We start from the raw sequence: 6,000 nt of genomic DNA, 5'->3' as shown, positions 1-6,000 counted from the left end.
TAGAAAGGTCTTCCTGGATTCTCTTGTGTCTTCAATAGTAAAGGTACCACACGTAATCCACAGTCACACTTGTGAGTTTCTGCTTTTCGATTTTGAGAGAAATAGGGATTTAGGTTTGGCGAATTGGGGGAAGTATTGGTGATAAAACGAGGTTTTTTGGGTTCCAGCGATTATAAACGGAAATTAACCCCGTCTAATTAATATGTTAACCAAAGTTTTAAAAAGTCGCTAGTCAAATTTGAAAGTTATTTGTTTTAAATAGAAATTAGTGAAATTTTAAATTGTTATAATATTAGTGTTCTCGAAAACGGACACTGCACTAAACTGGTTGTGGCCTTGCCATGCCTTCTCGGTTTTATGTGTTTTTTTTTACTAGATTAGTTACAACTCCCTTCGTTTTCACATTTTCATATAAAAGCACCGACATTATATAATACAATGGATCAATGGATTCTTGTAAAAAAATTATCATTTTTTTGGTTCACCCGTTAATATATAGAGAAAGCTTATAAACTTTCAAAGCTTTATCAAATACTAATTTTAGTCAACAAAACTTTATCGAATACTAATTTTTTTACTTCTACTTCTACTCCTTGTCAAATCAACTTTCAAAGCGGTGTAAAATTATAGCATTAGCTGTCGAAATAAATATTTTATTTTTCCTTTCCTCAATATGTGTGAACAACCTTATAAATCTTATATTATACTCCCTCCGTTTCAAAAAGATACATTTTTTTCGTTTCAAGAAGATACATATATGTACAATGGAGGTGTTGAATAAAAGATTTATGTAATTTGGATATAGAAAAAAAAAATTATTAATTAATAAAATAGAGTGTTGAATATTATTCAACAAGACCATTGTAGTGGATAAAAGTTGAATGTATGTTGAATGATGATGTCCATGTACAATGGTTTCAGCACCCATTTCATTTTCAACACCCTATTTTTCTGTTTTTAACATTACACATCATCTTCTCTTTCATCCACCTAATTTATTCAACACCTTCTTCATTTTTAACCTCTACAATGGTTTATTTATAAAAATTCAATACTATACCCCACCATTTTTAATTCATACTTTTATCTTTATAATATAATAACTATATATTAATATTATTTTTGCTTCTAATTAACTTAAAAACTAAAATAATGTAACTTTTAATAAGAAGAATGTTGAATTTTAAAAAGGTTATTATCAGAATTAGATAAACGATAGTAGTTCTATTATATCTATATCTACACATAACCTTTGTAGATTTTCAATGCACTTTTTGTCACCTATATAATAATGGAAAATTGTGAATTTCAAAAACATTATAATTGCAAGTTTTTAAATCATCTGCTGAAAACCGGTCGTTGCCTTACCATGTGTACTAGTAGGTAAACTTAGGTGTAACAGTACTAACCAAAATAGCCAGTCAAAGAAATTATTACGTTTTGTAGACACTATTACGAAGGACGGAGAGGAGAAACTAGATCCTTCGATAAAAACCTCCTTTTAACTGCTGAACGCAACAGTGAACACCATATTTATTTACTTTATTTTATTTTGATGTATTTAAATTATGCCAAAGAAAGTTGTGAAAGAAAATAATTGTAAGGACTAAAAAGAAAATGAAGAGTAGTTTTGAGGTTTTGAATAGTGAAACCTCAAATTTGAGGTCACTATTCAAAACCTCAAAATTTGAGGATTTGAGGTTGGGTTGGAGATGCTCTTAGATAAATTTCGGAAAGTAATTATTTCATGTTCTTAGATAAATTTTCGTTTAAGATATAAAAATAAAGTATTTAATTTATAATGTGAATATTGGTTTCGAAATTCTTAAGTTAAAGTTAAGGATCATTTTTGAAGAATAACATACGAAACAGCATTACATAATTTGATATGCCAGAAACATAAACTTTAAGTAGATTGCATCCGTGTTATCGTGATGATAACACTCCGCATAAAACGTTGCAGGCATCCGAGCCAACAATGGGAAAGGGATGTTTATCAGGTCAAAGGCTGCATAGACCGAAGGTCGTTCCGAAACCTCCTTTAGTTGCTTGCAGGTCAATTTGACAGCGGCAAGATCTGAGATGGATCCTGCAGCCACGTGTTGGAGCACTTTCTCTTGCAGTGCATCTGGTAGGGAACGCAACCTCGAATCCACCATGACGAAAGTTTGGTAGGGGAGAAAATTCGGTCTGGTCAAAGAGAATTAATATTTTAGAGATAGGTATTGATGAAGATATATGTTTGAGGTTTGATCGTAAACGGACCAATCAATATTTATATACAGATGAAGATTATCGGCAAAATTGTCATTGAAATTCTGGACTTTCAAATTTGTTTGAAAAAAGCATGAACTTTCCCTTTGACAATTTTAAGCACCAACTTACCTTGACTAGCCACTAGAAACCCTAAAATTAATTTTGTTTATCAAATACATTTTTTACTTCTACTTCTTGTCAAATCAACTTGCAAATCGGTGTAAATCATAGCATTAGCTGTCCTCATAAAACTGATACGTATGGTAAACGTATCAAACACGCAGAGCATGGAAGATGTATTCGAAAAGACACCTCCTTTAATTGGTTTACACATCTATTACCAAATAAACTATTTTTCAATTATAAGGTTTTATCTTTTCCAAAAGACCAAAAGTTAATGGCTGACCAATCAGCAATTGGTGTTTGGCTGAGATATTTATGACTTATGAATATAGAAAATTCGAGGCATGAACATTGATAAATGTCTTTCGTCTTGAACAAATTCGATGTTTGACAACTAGAGGAAGGCGAGTTACGTTCAAAAACAAAAATCATCAGGGCAAAAATCGATAAACATATCGGTCAGATAAAGCCAAATTCTACTTAGCATCCACTCAGGCTTCTCGCCGCCATGCGCCCATATCTACTTCAACCTCTGCTTTTGACTTCTAAATAGCGTTTTAGCCACCCGATTAAAATTTGTCCACACCGTCAAAGAATGCCTTGGATCCCACGTGCACTTTCGCTAGAAAAAAAAAAGAAAAAATATCAGTGTTTTGTCAAAATATTCGGGAACGAAAAATAGTATTGTGTTTTGCTTACAGCGAGTTGACGAAACTATCATTCCTTAAAATGTCGGGGAATTAATCGGTAAGTCGGCCACTCACGAACCCAGCCTTCTTGAAGAATCTCTGGTAGGGCTAGCGAAGTAGCGAGAGGTCATGTAAAAACCTAAACCACGTAACAGTAGTTTTGTCAAACCAGATACCAGGACCAGGGTTTAGAAATGGAAGGTTATCCCGACCCGCAGAGCTTAGTATGGCATCGACACGGCTTTGTAAATTCGATGTCCAACCTGGGACAACCGACATAACGAAATGAATATGAAACGGAGAAATAAAAATGAAACAAAACGAACTTTGTCAGAGGTATCTAGAGAAAGGAAGTTCGTCGGAATTATAAATAGAGGTATATAGAGAAAGGAATCAGAGTTCCAAGGAATTATATATATTTATTTTTATTTTTAAAAAAAAAAAAATTTGTGTGTATGTGTGTTTTTATTATATATGTAATTTATAATGAAAGATTATGTGTTTTATATGTATTTGGGAAGTTTTATCATTACGATTGTTAATGTGAAGGACTATAATGCAAATAAACAAAAAAATTATATATTTTATGCACTAATATAATATATATTTGAAAATTTAACTGAAATATAGTTAACAGGATTAAATTGGTAAGAAAATTAATCCTAGTACAAATATATGTGAATTACAAATTTATAAAAGGACTAAACTGAAAAGTAAACAGTGTTTTGAGGGCTTGAATAGTTGAACTTCAAATTTGAGGTTTCACTGGCCCTCAAAATTGAGGGTTTGAGGGTCTGTTTTTTGAGGGTCTGTTGGAGACCCAAAAACCTCAAAATTTGAGGGTTTAAGGTCCTGTTGTAGATTTTAGGGGTGTTTTGAAATTAGCGTTTATGGTTTAAAATCTTTCAATGGTTTAAGAAACAAAATTAATTTTTTTTAAAATAAGACGCGACACGTGGAAACTTTTATTTGTTACTATATTGGGGGTGAATTCAAGAATTGCTGTATTTTAGATTTTAATTCCAGTATAAATTAGTTTAATTTTGTGTTTAAAGGCTCAAAAAATGTAAGAGAAGAAGCTGCGGAGGCAGCAATGAGGAAGCTCACTTCTAAAATATGAACAAAAAAATTATTACCGAAATTTAAAAGAACAATAACTGATATTTTACAAGAGAGATTACACATATTAGAATCCATGCTTATTAATCAGTAGCTTTGGTCTAATGGGCGGTTGTTGATGTTGCTCCTTTCTTTTCTGTACGATTCTTGCTTGTTTGTATCGAATAAACTCATGTATATTATTATCATGTATAGAGCTTAAACTCGTCAGTAAGATTTTATTTTTTTCCGCCATTTCTTTCAGAGGCAATCTTTTGGCTTCAATTTGTATATGCAATTGAGCCATCCTGTAACCCCATTCTCTGGTAGTTGCACTTTCTGTAAAGAAACTAAGGATTTGCTCATTTGAAGAAAACAAGGTAGCCATAGATGAGTTATTACATTCATCAAGTTTTCTTTTGAGTTTTGCTTTAGGCGGACCAATGGGAGGTTGTGACGATGTTTGTTGTGTTTGTTTTTCCATGTTTTTTTGTTGAGCAAGAAATTGGTTGATTTATGATTTTTCTTTGGGTTGCAACCTCTTCTTATTTTATACACAATTATAAGAATTCTCATCGAGGTTTGCTCATGGGGTTCACCTATTATCAGCCGCTAGATTAGACAAAATCAGTGGACCAGAGTTCTTGTCTTTCTTCATCTTTCTGATTGGCTGTTACATTTATCACGCGGATCACGATCTGAGCTATAGATTTGACAAAATCAACGGACAAGATCTTTTGGTTTTCTTTTGGTTTTCTTTTGGTTTTCTTTTGATCACTCCCTTCCTTCCTTCCAATCACAAACCCTAAAACTATACCCTATACCCTAAACCATTTTCATAAATAATTAATGTTTGATAAACAAATAAGAATTTTACTTATGTAAATTTATTTATTTAAATATCATCAAATATTTTTTTATAATACTTATTCTATCAAAAATTTATTTATCTAAATATGATATAATTTCTACAATTTATCATATGCAAACCATTACCAATGATATTTTATCTACGTGCAGTATTTTTTAGAATAATGTTTTGCGTTAAGTTTTTAGAGTTAAGTTTTATTCATTAGCCTTTATTCTTTATTAAATACTATTATTTATCTCAGATATTAAAGCTGCTTTAATGTTTAGTATTTGGGGAAAAAAATAGAGATATTTCTGAATATGGAAATGTGTCAAACACTACAAGATGTACTGGGTGATAAATAGATGGCACATGTACGATGTAGATTGATTTTAGTTATAGGGCGAGTCTGTAATTAATAAACATAATTTTTTTTTCACAGCCTATTATCAGTCGCTAGATAAGACAAAATCAATGGACCAGAGTTCTTGTCTTTCTTCATCTTTCGTGATTGGCTGCTACATTTATCACGCGGATCACGAGCTATAGATTTGACAAAATCAACGGACCGGATCTTTTGGTTTTCTTCCGAACACTCCCTTCCTTCAATTCTCCAAATTGTCTATGTATTCATTCTTTCAATCCCAAACCTTAAAACTATACCCTATACCCCAAAAAAAATTTCATTAATAATTATTGTTAAATAAACAAATAAGAATTTTAATTATGTAAATTTACTTAAACGGTCAAAACTTTTACTTTTTTTATAATACTATCTCTATCAAAACTTTCATCTCGTAATTTATGTCATAATATATAATTGTTTATATGTAAAATCATCATGGAGGGTTATAGAGATAATATAATCTATCTCTATCAAAACTTTCATATCCTAATTTATGTCAATCCTGTATTTCAAAATTAACTTTTTTTTTGGTCAACTTATTTCAAAATAAACTAAAAATTGATTTTGGAAGGATTCGT

This window comes from Brassica oleracea, unplaced genomic scaffold, assembly GCF_000695525.1.
Source record: "Brassica oleracea var. oleracea cultivar TO1000 unplaced genomic scaffold, BOL UnpScaffold00576, whole genome shotgun sequence".
NCBI lineage: Eukaryota > Viridiplantae > Streptophyta > Magnoliopsida > Brassicales > Brassicaceae > Brassica > Brassica oleracea.
This window is presented reverse-complemented; position numbering follows the sequence as displayed.